The sequence below is a fragment of the Lagopus leucura genome, unplaced genomic scaffold (assembly GCF_019238085.1).
Source record: "Lagopus leucura isolate 7727_CA_CO unplaced genomic scaffold, USGS_WTPT01 Super-Scaffold_100039, whole genome shotgun sequence".
Taxonomy (NCBI): Eukaryota; Metazoa; Chordata; class Aves; order Galliformes; family Phasianidae; genus Lagopus; species Lagopus leucura.
In genome coordinates, this window is record NW_024962288.1 from 3,976,573 (window position 1) to 3,992,142 (window position 15,570).

At 46.1% G+C, this 15,570-nt stretch overlaps 1 protein-coding gene across 1 annotated transcript in view; it reads left to right on the forward strand.

The window, feature by feature from the left end:
* Positions 1 to 15,570, forward strand: part of TOX2 (TOX high mobility group box family member 2) — a 112,896-nt gene that overhangs the window by 43,412 nt on the left and 53,914 nt on the right. The gene's annotated exons all lie outside the window — the stretch shown is intronic.

The following is a 15,570-nucleotide window of genomic DNA, read 5'->3' on the forward strand; positions in this document are numbered from 1 at the left end:
GGTTCTACTTGTGTTCTTCTCTGATCCTTGGCATGAAGCTTCTCACCGAAAGGGAAAACACAAGTTTGTCACTAATATTCTAATCTAATCCCTCACTTTGGGATTGAGTTGAGCCACTTTGTTGTTTTGCCACAGCTGTGTGCAGCGCAGACTGTGATGAGTCCACTGTGAACTCAGTGCAGTGCAAGGCCATGAAAGACAGCTGGGTGAAGATTTCCATCTATCCCCAAATGCTGCTGGAGCTGCATAGGGTGAGATGTCAGTTGCTGCCAGGGTTGGGAGTTGCCTTTTTTAGCAATTTATAGCAATATAGCATTGCTGTAAATTAGGAGACTGGTGAATATCTAATGTGGGTACCTATGATGAAAAAAAACATCTGTATATCGAATAGGAAGAAAACCTGTTGTTCATCCTCCTAGAGTGTGAGACCACACAGGTGGAGGGTTGTCCTTGTGCAAGAAGTATTTCCAAGAGTGAAGGGGCTGCAAACTTTGCACTCTAAGGTGATTCAGCTGTTCAAACACATGTCAACCAACCCAGGCACTGCTTGTGGTAGCACAGGTTGAGTAAAGGCAGAAGGGAACAGGGTGGCCCCAGGTTGCTCCAAGTTGGGGTTGAGCTTCATCCCACCCTGCGCTGCCCAGAGCATCTGGACAGGTGATGGCACCATCAGAAATGAGCAGCAGCTTCTTTACAAAGCAATTAATAAACTTAATTAAGGTTACTCTCCATTCTGCTTTTCCCTCCTCTGGACTATGCCCTGGGTTCAGCTGTGGGTGATTGGTGACTGTGTGTCTGGGACTGCTTTGTGCCTAAGGGTGGGGAGCATCGTGGTGGGGAGTTCAGGAACCTCTTGTGCTCCTTCTGAGACTTCTCCCATCATCACCATCAGTTCGTATCCCCTGTGTATGCTCACATCAGTGCCTGTTTAGCACTGAGCACTTCATAGCACTGGTCATGACTTTATTCCTAATAATACAGCGCCTCTAATGAAATGAGGAACCCAGATGTTTTTCACTGTTTGCTCAACCTGCTGGAACCTGAATGAGTATGTTAAACAGCAGGAGAGCATTTTCACAGCCCCATTTGAGAGGCAGCTAAATCATCAGCCTCTGGATGCCCACACAACACACGTGGGACAGTGCTTGGTCCACAGCACTTGTGGGGATAAAGACATGTCCTGCACACTAATTACAGGAGCCAGTACACCGTAATTGATGGATATGATGTTTTTCCCCTTGTCGTGGTCCTGAGCTGCTTGGTCACAATGTGCACCATTAGGCACGGCCACCACAGATGGAGCTTTACCAGGGCTGGATGTTCACACTGCTCTGGGTTATAGGGACTTGCCTTTTGCTTCTGGGTCTGTAGTTTGCATTTTCTGGTGATTTTTCTTTCATAATATATAGGGAGAGTTAGATGGAAAGCAGAATTCAGTTTACCATGTCTCCTCCCATTTAAATAGCTCCTGTCTATCACAGTAATGCTTTACATTTCTCATCCAGAGACACAGCAACTGCTTAAGCTCTGGAGCCATCCCTTCCCATCACACAGATAAGATTATTCTCATTTTGCCACTGCAGAGCCTGTAGTTAGGGCAGCTCTGGTGCTGAGCAGTCCCTGGAAAGCATCGTGAAGCTGCAGCATCCCAGCATCACCTTCTCACAGCCACTTCCACAGTCTTCATCCTAAGGAGCCTCTCATGGCAGGGGGGGAAGGCATGATGGCTTCCCTCTCCTTCTCCTGCAGTGCCAACCTGCTAACTTGTATGAACAAACTGCCATGAGCATTGTAAAGCCAGCTGATCTGCTTTCCTCTTAATCTTCTTCTATGTGATTGCTTGCGTGCTGTACTCCACGTTTCTTGTTTTCATCCCCAAAGGGGTTTGTCTCAGCTGAGAGCTAAATGCAGAAATGCAGGAGCCTAAAACACAAAGAGAACACTGACAGATCCGTACCTGCGCCAGCACAGGCTGCTTGGGGAAAATAATTCCTCTTGTTCCATCAAATAGCAGGGACATTTGACCCCAGAAATGAGTCAAATGTGAAATGTAACTCAACCCCCAGCAGGAGCCGGAGCATAAATGCAAGCTGACATCTGATCAAACAGTTGTGGACATCTGACCCCCGAGATGAGTGAGGGATCTGTCGTGTCTCCTGAATCAGCAGAGCATCATTCCTCACCCCTGCCCATTTTCAGTCTTTCCTTCCCCACCTCCAAACAAAGACAAGGCAAAATCCCAAGAAATGCACAGAACCACAACCAGGCCACGTATCATGAAAGAAATGCAACAGTGCTGTTAAAAGAAACAAAAACACCTGCAAAGTCAGTAAGGGAAGGCATTCATTGAGTCCTTTCTGATGGGGAAAGTAACTTCAAATAGGGCAGAATCTGCAGTTGGGTGGGAGTGGGTGGGTTTGTCTTTGAGATGTGTGGATCCCATGAATGCTGTCATGCTGATAGGTACATTTGCCAGATTTCTGCTCTTTCCATCACCTTTCTCTGCTCCTGGGTCAGTGGGTGCTTCAAAGGAGCAAAGAGCTCATTACTTACCACTGGGCACTTTTGATCTTAATCCCAGGAGCTTTCTGCGCACGCCTTGTTCCAGCTGAGCAGCACTCTGGTTTCTATACCGACAAGTTAATTTGTGCAACTCCTTGTGCAAACACTGTTACACACCAGTGTCATTTATTCAAGGATGCTTTGCCATAAGCAGCTCCTTCCCTTTGTGGCTGAGAGCACAGCAAGGACCCCGCTGCTGTGTCTGTGGGTGTTTAACATATTCTCATTAATTTTGACACGATATTTTTATGTGGCATAAAGGAACGCTGGGGTTTCTCTTGTTGTATGCAAGTCAGCAGGAGCACAGCTGAATGAGTGCACTGGGGGAAATGGAGTTAAGAAGGGTTAGATTTGTCATACACACACATATACATCTGTTTTCAGATGTGTCCCTTTACAAATGTTAGCACGAGTTCACACATGCCTGCCCATTCCTGCACGCATGGAATCCATCTGCACACGTATGTGTGCTTGGATGTGGATAAATCAACATTTATCTATTGTGTCTATTGCCCTTTATCTGTTTATCTCCATACATCTTCAAGCTGGGGTCTGTATCAGCCATAATAGATACAGTGAGTCGCTGATCTGCTGGGTCAAATGGTCAGGGCTCCTTGATCAGCCGTCAGGATGCATTACAGCAGGGCCTCCGGTGGGGCTTGAATTACAACTTGCATTTGACTCATTTCTGGGGTCAAAACGTCCCTCTTATTTGACCAAATGACAGAAATTGTATAATTTGTATATATCCCTGAGCCATATGTGCTCTGAGTGCCACTCTAATGTGTTTTATAAAGGCATAGCTGTCTTGGTGACTTATTTAAAATGGGATTTTGAAGTAGTGTTCTTGCCATTTAATGTCCTCATTCAGGGTTACACAAGGTTTATCAAATAATAAATAACATTTAGAACATTCGTTTTAGCATAACAATGGGTTTGCTAGTTATAAGGAACTAGACGTCACAATAAAGCTGTGTTTGGTAAATAAGCAATAATGTAGAAAGCAACTGATGGCATAATTAGAAATTAATGACAGCATGGGAAGCCTCCAGTACCTTCCTGGCGTGCCGCAAGTGCTGAGACGAGACAGAGCTCCTCCTGGCAGGCTCTGCTATAAAACATGCCATCAAACCTTGTCACAATCCTGGCAGACACGCCGCACTCCCACCTCCCAGGCCTCCCACCCAGCTCAGCTGAATCGTGGAGAAATAGCAACAGTTGGTAAAATAAAACCAGTCTCCGGTTGCTGAGGGCGAGCATCAGTGGTCTGGTCCATGGTGGGCAGCGTGCAGCCTGAAGCACGCACTGCTAGGCGGTCAGGAGCCACCGCCTGGGAGGGCAGTTAGGGGCTGCTGATGAAGGCACTGCATCCTTCCCTAGCGCCTGCTGCTTTCCTTGGTGGTTGGGCTAGATAATCTTAATGATCTTTTCCATCCTTAATGATTCTGTGGTTCCTCCCGGAGCTGGAAGGCAGGACCAATGTGGGCATTTTTCCCTTGTGTTTTGCCTCCATCACTGACTTTGGTGAGGATGCTCCATTGTTGACAGTGCGGTTGTTGGGGGATAACGTGTGCTTGTGTTGTTTTTTGTCCCTCGCCTCCCGGGACATGTGAATTTGGAGGAATTTTCAGCTATTTGTCCCCATTGCCTGAGGCTCATAGTTGCAGCATGTTGTTCATGGTGACCACCATTGCTGCTCAGACCTGGCTTTCCTCCAGAAGGAAGGCTGGGAGGTTACCACACAGGTGGCTGAGCAGGGCCGTAGGCAACTCTTCCCTTGACTCATCCCACTAAAGACTACACAGTCTGGTGGTGGAGGAAAGCTCAGAGCCCACCGTGGTGTGGCTGTAATTTCCACTCTGGTCCCTGGATGAACTTTTGGAGTTGATGATCCTTATGGATCCCTTCCAACTTGGGAGCTTCAACAGGTTGCCCAGAGAGGCTGTGGATGCCCCGTCCTTGGAGGTGTTCAAGGCCAGGTTGGATGGGGCTCTGGGCAGCCTGGTTTAGCATTAAACGAGGAGGTTGGTGGCCCTGCATGTGGCAGGGGGGTTGGAGCTTCATGATCCTTGAGGTCCCTTCCAACCCTAGCGATTCTGTGATTCTATGCTTCTAATGAGTGTGATTGGTCTTTGCATCTGAAAAAAACACAAGTTTGTTTTAAACTGGAGGAGATAGGTCTCAGGGTCTTTGTAATCTCTTTATCTTGGCTGTGTATTGATCACTGCAGCAGATGATGGTCAGATGATGGTCAGTGTTAGAGAAAATCACTGATGTCAAAGAGGGGACTCTGGCCCCCAGGCATGGAGAGCTGTGATGCTCCTACCGGTATCATGCACCTTGCCTTGTATGCGACTTTCTTGCCTATATATGCATGTATGTCTCTCTCTATGTATAACACATGTATATGTATATCTAAAGATCCCTGGTGAAGAGAAGTGAGCTCTGTGCGGATTTGAAGTTGAAAGGAAGGACTGAACTGTGCTGGCAGTGTGGTGGAAGTCGTAGTGTGCACTGCAGCAGTACCAAGATTTTACTTCTTTTCTGCTGCTCTTAAAGCAGTGCTGTGCCATTTCAGATGTTGTGCTAGAGAATAAAAAATAGAGAGAAGACATTGATAGATATTAAATGCCTTTTTTGGCAGACAATTCAAGAGAAATCTCATGTACTATTTTAGAATGAACAGTAGAGTGTTACATGTCATTTATTACAATCAGCAGCTAATGGAAACCCTTCCAGATGGGGTTTTGAAGGTGAGCACAACTATAGCTGATGATCCAGGCTCGTGAATTTTGTATGAACTCTTATGAGACAGTGAAATTTTTGAAAAATGAAGTCAGGAAGCAATTCCTATAACTTCATCTTAGCAACCAAAGCTTCCATTGCTGGTGTAGTGCTTGGATAGTACAATAATAAAAAAATGCATGGGTTTTACAAAGCAACATCATCTTCAACCCTTGTTCTCAAAGAACTCCTCAGTTGTTAGCAGTAGGGTGTTTGAAAAACATCACAGAGTGAAAAACCAATGGGACTGAGCAGTTCTGAGACCAAGTGAATCATCTTTGTTTCTTATGCATTTACTCTTGGGGGGGGAAAAAAAAAAAAGCATCTTATACAGCTGACAAGATCTGTTAGGTGGTGTGGAAAGCGTTTTGTAGGGAGAGAAAACTCTGAGGTCGTGGTGGTGATTGAAAGTTTCTTCTCAGAAAGAGGAGTCGGGCAGTGGCACAGCTGCCCAGGGATGTGGTGGAGTCACCGTCCCTGGAGGTATTGAAGAAAGATGGAGATGTGGCACTTGGGGCCATGGTTTACTGATGGTGATGGTTGGATTTGATCTTAGAGGTCTTTTTCAGCCTTAAGGATCCTGTGATTCTGTGATTCCAACCATCTGGTCAGGCTAAGTCATGCTGGAGGAGACCTGCTGGGATGTGGTGTGGCTCCCATGGCGTAAGGAGCACATGGGCTGGCTGTCCAGCAATGCTGATGAGCTGTTAAAGCCATCTGACAGCTAATAAAATAGCAGCAAAATATAGAGGAAGATGGTACGCAGCCAACAACTTTCATCACTTTATCAAAGATTTCCCACTGTGCTCCGTGCCGCTGGGAGTGAGTGCACATGGTGCCTGCAGAGCTGCTGCCTTTGATGCAAACTGGGGGGAACCTGGGCAGCCCCGAGGGGAGCAGCTCATGCTTCTGAACCCCCAGCATCGCATTGGTATGATGTTGTGTGTGCTGAAAAACCTCTATTCCTGCTCCTCTGGTCAGCCACTGCTCTTGAGAGCCGAATTACTGCTGTGAAGCCATGTGATGGCTTCCGTGGGGCTACCGTGCTCGCTCGCAGTTGCTGAGCTCTGATTGCATCGTCATTTCTAAGCTGTGACAAGCAAGATGTTCTGCTGTGCCCTGTTGGGGGTTGGTTTTGGCTCCTGCTCTTGAATGCAGAGATTTGTTTGCTTCTGATGTGGACCTCTGGGGAGTGGCTTTGGGAAATGGTGTCTATTTGGGGAACTGTAGCATCGTGGGCTGCAGAAATACTGAAAAAATTCCAGGTCTTGTGCTCTTGGGATTTCCTTTCCCAAGTGATGGATTACTTCTCCTGGCCCATCAGATCCTGTTTTTGGGTCTGCGGCCACTGCGGGGTGATTAGCTGGGGAACTGCTTGCTTCCAGCAGGAAAATGTTGCTTGCCACTTCAGAGTTTGGATGGAGGCCTGTGCAAACAGGAAGGCACCTCTGTGGCCACAGGACGAGCCTTCTGCTCCCCAAGGGTGTGGGGGTGCCTGGGTGTGTGCAGGGTGGGCTCAGCCCCAGAGCTGCTCTTCCACAACCCTGGCTTGAGGTTGTGGAGCAAGCACACCGCCGCTCACACCGGGTTCACGTGTTTGCTCCAAAATCTATGTGCTTGTTGGGCAGGAAAGCAGACCTAAGAGTTTGTCCATCTGAAAGGTGATGGCATAAAAAGTGGCACAGCTGAGCCAGAGCACTGCGTTCAGCTCACCTGCCCATCACAGCATCACGCCTCTGCTCGCTGGCCACCAGTGACACTGCTCTCATGGGCAGCAGCCCCTGAGATTCGTCTCAGACCAGGAAATTCATCAGCAGTCACCAGAAGTGTCTGTGCTCATGCTGTGTGCTCAGGTCTATACATCTGTGTACACTGTAAAGGGCAAAATATGACTTGGCTTTTATTACTTTAATTAAAACATGAGTGAAGGGCATGAGATTCATATTAAACTGTATTTTCCAGGCTGCTGTGTGAAGGGCTAACTGATCTGATTACCATGAAGATTACAAACTATCAAAGTGAAAAAGAGCCTTTTGCAAGTATTTCATATTAAACCTTCAAACATAACACTTTAAGAATAATTATGGTTGTATTACGGGAAAATGATTCATGAATTCTGAATAAATATAAGACCCTTAAAGGGAAATGTTCCAAGACCACAGTTTTCTTTCCAATCTGATGAAATTTAGTACCATTTTGCAGCTGTAGAATAAAATGAAAAAAATATATATATGTACATAGGCTGTATTGAATATATGTCAGACTAAACTAATGAGATTTTTTTCATCAACTCTGAGCACGCACACACAAATGGAACAGCCATTCTCATTTTCTGTAATAGAAAGCGGCGAGGAGAAGGGAGAAAGGATCTCACTGCTCACAAGCCTTTATTCTATCTTGATTGTTAAATAATATATTTTAAGTTCTCGTGGCCTGACTGCAGAATGTTTGAACTGACGTTAATGGGGACAGGAGAGAAAAGAGGCAGCTAAAGGGAAAAAAAAGTGAGGAAGGGCCAGGACTGGGGATTTTATTGGTATTCCCAGTGGGCTGTAATAAAGATACTTTTCACACAATACAGTGAATGTTTACAGCAGACAATTTAGTTTCCTTCCAACAATTATGAGAGAAATTGAATCTCAGGAAATGTTAGTTTTCCCTAAAATTAGACATAACAATAAAGATAGCCCTGCAAGTTTATTAAGGAGGGAAGAAAAGAAAAGCCATCAGTCTCTGGAAGACAATTTAGCGAATTTATTTTAAGAATTCCAGCTAACTTCCAAAGCAAACACACAGCTATGCAGCAGAGCCTCATGCTGGGCACTGCCTTTTTCCCAGGCTCCAGCAATCCCCAGCACAGTCTGGAAGCAAGCAGCCACTGGATGCCCATTTCCACCACGGACCTGGCTGGTGCAGGAGCTGCACTGCACCCAGTTGGGAGGTGTTTGCTCCCCTGAGCGCTGAAAGCTGCATGGTTTTGCATGAATATCTGCATGCCTTCTTGCAGGTGCTGTCAGCTTTGACGCGTGTGCAAATGTGATGTTTCTGCACAAACGCTCTGTGTGCAGATCCGTGGGTTTGCTAACATGAAGGACCAGCTGGGAAAACGCTGCAGTCAGCTTTTCAGGTTTTCCTGAGAAAATCGGTCATGAAACGTCAAGAGAAGAAATGAAGGGAGGGGATGGGAATTATTGGGCGCCCAAACGTCGCTTCAGGAGCGAATTCATTGTGCTCACAGAGCAACGCTGGGGGTGAAAAGGGGAAAGCCCTCTGTGAAATGCAGAATATTCTGCATCTCTTTGAGCTGCTGGTACTTGGGTGCTAAGTTTTTGAAACACTGCACTGCCATTGGAAGATGCCATGCAATCCCCCTGCTGGCTCTGTTTTCCTGACCTCTGCATCAAGGGTCTGTCTCACAGCTTCCAATCCCTGTTGTTTGATATCAAGAGTAGGAACAGGAGCTTCTCTGGAGGTCTTCCTTCAGAGAGCCTGTCCCATTTTGGTCACATTTGGGTCTGCCTACAATGTTCTTTTTTGGTTAACACCCAGAAGGGCGCTGGGTATGTGGTTTGGTGCCATTCTGACCAATAGAAACACTCAGCTCTGAGTTTGTGAGCATATTTATGTCTTGTCCACACTTTAAAAGATAACAGTAGAAGCCATTGAGTGGTCAGGGCAAATCTGAGTTTGTACCTTGGGTTTGTTGTTTCTGCTTTCAGCCCACATTGTGCCAGGATCTTCTCTAGTTGGGTTGGAGCTTGATGATCTTTAAGGTCCTTTCCAACCAAAGCCACTCTGATTCTGTGGTTGTAGTTACTCATTTTGTCCCTGTCACTTCTTCTCTAAAGGCATTTCATGAGCATCTGTGAGTTAGGACATAGGTGAGCCACTCAGAGCGATGTGTGTGATCCTAGCTTTTTTTAGATTCCATACATAAGCTTATTTTTATTAAAGAAAAAGAAAATGTTAGAATTGTTAGAGATAAAATCTGCTTTTTTTCTCCAAATTTACATACTGGAGGCTTAAGGTTGAGATTTTCACTCCTACGCTGGGGATTTGGAGGCTTGGCTGTGTACCAGGTTACGGTTCTCATCATTTTGTCATGAGTCTCTTGGTGCTTCGTGCTTTCCCTAACAGCCCAGCACCTTTGTGCTCCTGTGACATGACAGCTTCTGCTTTGGGTAAGTGTGTGAATGAATAAAATTCTAGTGCTGGTGGTGATGGAGGAAGGCTTGTAGCTGAGCTCTTGGGAGCTCAGTAAACTCAAAAGGAGCAAAGAGAGATCCCAGTCGACGCCTTTAACCTCTCTCAGATGGGGCAGGCTGGAGCATGGATGAATGTTGCATATTTAGGGTCTGCAAGGAGGGAAGCATCCCAATTCCAAAAGCAATCTTTAACTTCTCTTTTGCCCTACCTGCCCAGATCACATTCAGCTCCAATCTGACATTACCTGCCCTGGATTGGAGGCAGCGCTTGCCTGAACCCAGTTGTTGAGCTTAGCATCAGGGGATGCTTCTGCCATCTGCTCTCAGGACTGACTCGGTGTCTGGTGTCATTGCTTCTCCTGGTGCGCAGGGCCGGGTCTGGGGCTGAGGGGCTTCAGGATAACGTGGGAGGCTGATTTATTGCTCCAGGGCTTCCAGTTAATTTCCTTTTCCCATTTCGACCACTTCCTGGCAGTCTGAAATGTTATGCAGGGGATGGGCTGGTAAAGGATATCGAGCTGCTCTCAGGGATGGAGAGGAGAAAGGGGAGGGGAGAGCGTGGCATGTCACAGAGCACTGATATGTTTTCAATTTTAATAATACAAAAAGAGGTAAGCAGCACCTTAGCTACTAAGGTGACAGGTGCATAAGAAGCACTGAATAAATACATAAAACATATTTGCTGTAGGCATTTGTCGCTGGAAGTTTAAACATTAAACATGCCTGCTTCGTCTGATACCATAATAAAGCAGGGATGTTCCCAGAGCCATTAGCTCTGCTCTGACTGCAGCTTTACATCTTCACTAGATGTACCATGGAAGCTGCATTGTGTCAGCGATGCCTCAGCGAGTTTTGCGCCCAGAAGGAGAAGAGAGTGAGTTCTGGGGATGATCTCGGGTGCCCTTTTGTGGAGCTGATTTCCCCTTCCATACTGATGTTTTGGTGCTGTTCCCTGGGAATCACTGGGCAGGGCCCCTCTCTGCCTTTGTGCCTATTACCCTGTGGCTGAACGGTGCAGATAAACAGGTTTGTGTCTTTACTTTTTGAAATGACAGGATAAGGAGGAAAGCAAATACTCAATCCATTAAGAAATAACTAGGTGGGTGATTCACTACCATTTGTGTAAATGCTAACTCTGCTCTGCCCGCACAATTTATTAGTACTTCACAGGAGGAAAAAAAAAATTATTTTAATCTCATAATGGATGATGAGCTGTGAAATTGCTTCTGTAGCAGCTGGGCACCCTGGGGGAGGTGCTAGCTTACACACATTATGCAGGCTCTCCCCACTTCTCCCTGTCCTTGTGCTAATCAGACACGTCGAGTCTGGGCGATGGAGGGGGCTGTGCTGCTGCTCGTGGGCTTTATTGCCTTTTTGCATCATGCATACATGCATATATCATTTTCTTGTCAATCTGACTTGGGGCCCTAAGTGGAACTGGGGAAGCACGTGGGTCCAAAGTTGGGACCTGTTTGTGGTGAGCGATGCTTTGGGCAGCACAGGTCCCAGCCCCAGCTCACATTAGGTAACAGAAATTTAGTGAATGACATGGGGCCGTGCATCCAGCCCCCAAAGTGGAAAACTTGCTACAGAGCACCCACCCAAAGTGCGGCACAAAGTCAGTTTTAAAGTCAATGGAGAAACAAAATGCAAACTGAAAGGGGATAAGCATGGTACAGAATAAAGTTTTCTTCCTGCTCTGAGTCCTGCTTGCTCGACTGAAGCCAGGTTGAATTAATTTCTTAGAGTGCTTTTTGCTAATTCTTCCCCGCATGCACTCCATTAGTGTTTGCAGGCTGCCTTATCTCTTGACCTGCTTACAGTGCATTATACATCATTATGTAATGTACCCTTGGCTCACTGCAGAATACCAAATCCATCCAGCCCAACAATGAATTTCTGTGAAGTGCGCTGATCTTATTATGCAAGTTCAGTATGCCATGAGACAAAAAAGGCAATTATGTAAAGTCTGTACTCCTCAAATAATTCCCAGAAACGCGTGATATTCTTGAGTAGAATATTATCATATTCCTTGTATTGACTTCCAGCCCAGAGCCCAGGAAAGCAAAGCAAAGGGTTTGTATTTGTCCGATCCGGTCGATCTAATTTTAGATCCCTATTGGCTCCTCTCTGCCTAAATGTGCAGTCCCTACAGAATATACTTTAAAATCAAGCTAAATCTTTATAAACAATTGTGAGGCAGATGACAGAGGTTGTGCTTTGCTGACATGGAACAGAGCTTGCGCATCTCCAAGCTTCCCCTGGAACTCTGCCATGTTTATTTCAAAAGACTTGGGGAAGCGCTGCTACAAAAACGTGCTGCATTATCTGCCCATGCTCAGGGTAGATACTGCAGTTAGATATTACTGCAGGTGAAAAAGAGCAGCTGTGCATCAAATACGTCTTCTAGTCCTGCTAATATACAACAGAGGGGTTTTAGCTCTGGCTCTTGCCAATATTTGCATGAGCCAATATTGAGTGCTCCTGAAAATGCCATCAGCAGACTTGGAGCCGTGTATCCCAGGTGTGTGTTTAGAAGGGGAAAGTCTGTGCTGTAGGAACGTGGTGTTGCCTTCAGTGCTGGAGCTGGGAGTTCAGAGGCAGCTTCTCCATGTGGGTCCCATCGTGGCTGGGGACAGCACAGGCAGGGTATGGCACTGCAAAGCAGGAGTTTGGGGCATGGTTTGCAAGAAGCATGCGGAGCTCCCTGCTGCTGGATGCTGATTTCCAGAACTTAACAGGAATGCAGGGAGGTGGAAGGTTAATGAAAACAGATGAGAGAGGTGAAAGTGAGGGATGAGTTGTTCTGGTCTCTGAGGGGCTTCAAGGAGCGTTCACCAGAGGTTTGTGCATCTCCTCCAAAATGCTTGCTGCTATTGGCTGATTTTTCAGCCAGCTTCCCTGACCGGCTGAACTGCTGATCTGCTGCCTTACGCAGGTCTTGTGTTCCTGGGAGGGCAGTGTGTGGTGGTGGGTCTCCATACCTCCTTCCAAGTGGTTCCAGAAGGTTTCTCCCTGGTGGCACGGGGTGGGTGTGGGGCAGCTCTGCTGGGACCTGTGGTGGCCCTGGTGGGGACCTTCCCTGTGCTCCCTTCCATGGCAGTAACTGCAGAACGCCAGGTAATGAAGGCTGAGAGCTGGGGTGGATTACATTTTCCTTCCTCTTAATTCCTGGGGGTAACTTCTTCCAAAACTCATTTCTGTCTTTGTCACTGGGGAATTAGAGGTCTCTCTCTTCCCTCAGAAGGATAAGTGTACCATTACTAATCCTTTATATACCGCTGCACGCTGCACTGCTGCTCCCATGCATGTCTATCTGCCTTTATGGTAACTGTAACCTTTTCTTGAACCAGAGATTTTCCTGAACAAGAGCCCTTTGGGATCTCTGTGGGCTTTCCTGGATACATTTTTAATAAACACAATAATTTGACTGCAGGCCCATTACCTATCCCCTGTTTGTTCTGTGGGATAGTCATTTCCATGCCTACGAAAGCACTAACTCATAGGGCAATCAGAGAAAGAATGACAAGCAGGACAAAATTGGTGTGTGCTGTGATAAGGCAGTCCATCTTGGGCATCATGCACTGTTGCGTTATGTATTGCCTGTAAATAATGGCCTCGAGAAGATATTAAATCTTTAGGAAAAATCAAGTCTAATTGTAACTATATTTTTGTTTTTCATTTTGGTTTATATACAGTATATGACTTTTGCAGAGACATTTTTATTCCAGGAAAATGACAGGCCAACAAGAAGCCATAATTGCACTGATTTTTAGAAGTGCCTGCATTACTACAGATCTGATGTACTGCAAGACATGAATCAGAAAAATTCTATTAAAAAATCTCTTGAATGGCTGACACAGGAGTATTATCCACGATGATTAATTTGACTTGGTCATTATGAACACAGACAAGTCTGACAAAATTGCATTTCATTCCCCACTGAATTCATAAAATCACTATACACATAATAAGAAGTTATAGTTGTGTGCTATCCACTATTCTTGACAGGATTCCAGTTCTGGATAAGATGCTGATTAAAAAAAAAAGAGGGAAGTGGGGGGAGAGGGAGTTGGGAGCCTTTTTTAAAGCCTACAATAGGGCTGATTTCTTTTGCTATAAATTGTTCGTAGAATTCCATTATTTTTAGCTTTTTTTTTTTTTTTTTTGTGGTGAAGTAGTGATGCAAGTCAACCACAGCTTGGGTGATGTAAAAACTGAGTGTAAGATATGAATACTCATGGCCAGTTCCCTGCATTTTTCATCCTGCTTAGCAGCATGGCACCCAATTGTGGCAATCCCTTCACTCAAATAGCAGCTAGCCAAGGAGATCCAAGGTTTGCAGGGCAAAAGTGAATGTTTAGGACCCTGGTATCTCCTTTCTGTGCACATTCAGCTTTATGAAACTTGTATAAAGGGCTTCTTTTCACTGTCAAATTTGGTTTAAACCATTCAGAAGGGATTGAAGGATTGAACCATTCAGAAGTGTTTACAGCACGGGGACAAAGGGCAGGTAAGATGGGGAAGTAAATCTCCAGCTCCATTCCAGGGCAATGATGTCCAACAGCACTGTGGTGGACACTGGCTGTCTTCTAGGGTTCACCATAGCATGCAGAACATGCATCAAAGCAACAATAGGAGGAAATGATGAGAAACTTGGAGAACATTAAACAGGTTGATTGATTGCTCTTTGGGTGAACCAGCATTCGCTTGGGATTTAAATCCTATACTGCAGGAAGGAAAGGAGCACAGAAGTCTCGGCAGGCAGGTAGACCCCAGTTTGCTGCTGGTCGTGGGGCTGCCTGCCATCCTGCTGGGTTCCTGGCATCTCTGCCTGCTGCTGGAGGTTGTGCACACACTTCCAGCTCATGTTTACTTTTGTACAAGGACTCATTTTTCCCTTTTCAACTGCATTCCCTCAGTCAAAAACTTGAGCATGTGAAAATGAGTGTAAAAGGAGCTGGGAGAACATCTAAAACAATTTGTAGACAGTATGTGGCTGGCTGTTAATAAGTACTTATTTACAGTATCCCTCCAACAGTACCCAAGTAATTCATTGGTCCCGCTATTCACAGGCAGGATCTCCACGTGCAGAGATGAGGCAAATCGATTTCCATTGCTAAGCCCCAGAGCTGCTGATGTGGAATATCAGCACTGCTTCAAGGCTTGGCACAGGCCTTTGGAAGGCACCGGTGGGAGCGCAGCCTTTGGCAGCCCCACGGTGAGCACCGTGCTGTGGTCCTTGCTGGAACTGGAGCGCTTCTTTGGGGTTTGCAACATCCAGGTGCCTTCCACCTTCTCCTGCCACCTGAACCAACCTTGCTGCCCCTGTGGTTTCAGCACTCCATGCTCTCCATGCAAACAGGAGCACAGGCTTTGTTGGTGTCTGTTGTGGTAGACCTTGGTCGCACTTGTTCACAAATAGCAATGTTTTATTCACTCTGCAGATTTCCCAGCCTGCTTTTTGTTTGTTTAGCCCTATCTGATGTCTGAAATCCCCAGAGGGTCACGTTCCTACGGCAATAAGCTCTCATGTTAGCTGCAGGAACAGCTTTGTTAGCAGGTGAGGGGTGGGAGAGTCCATGGTGTTTTGTGTCACGCGGATAATTAGGGTGGGATGAATCACATCAGTCGACATATTTTCTTTGTACCTTACTGGGTATAAATTTTCTTTCTTAGCCTTGTGTTTGCTGTTGAGTGTTATTTGACAGGGCAAATATTTACCTGCAATAATGCTGCAAATCCCTATCCTTTCCACTGTGAATAATATTTTCTCTGAATCAGTGCTTGGCTGCAGCTCTTGGATCCTCATGGATAATCACACGGAGCATGACTCAGTGGAGAATTGGGGTCACTGGATGTTTGCCATGCATCTGAGGAGAGCAGTTCCCAGGTCCTTGGTCAAGTCATGTCTTCTATGATTAATAGCAATGTGCAAGGGAGAAGTGGTGCTGGCCAGCTGTGGAGTGTTTTTTAAAGAAAGGCAGTATTTCCCTCCTCATCCAAGAGGGGAAAGGCA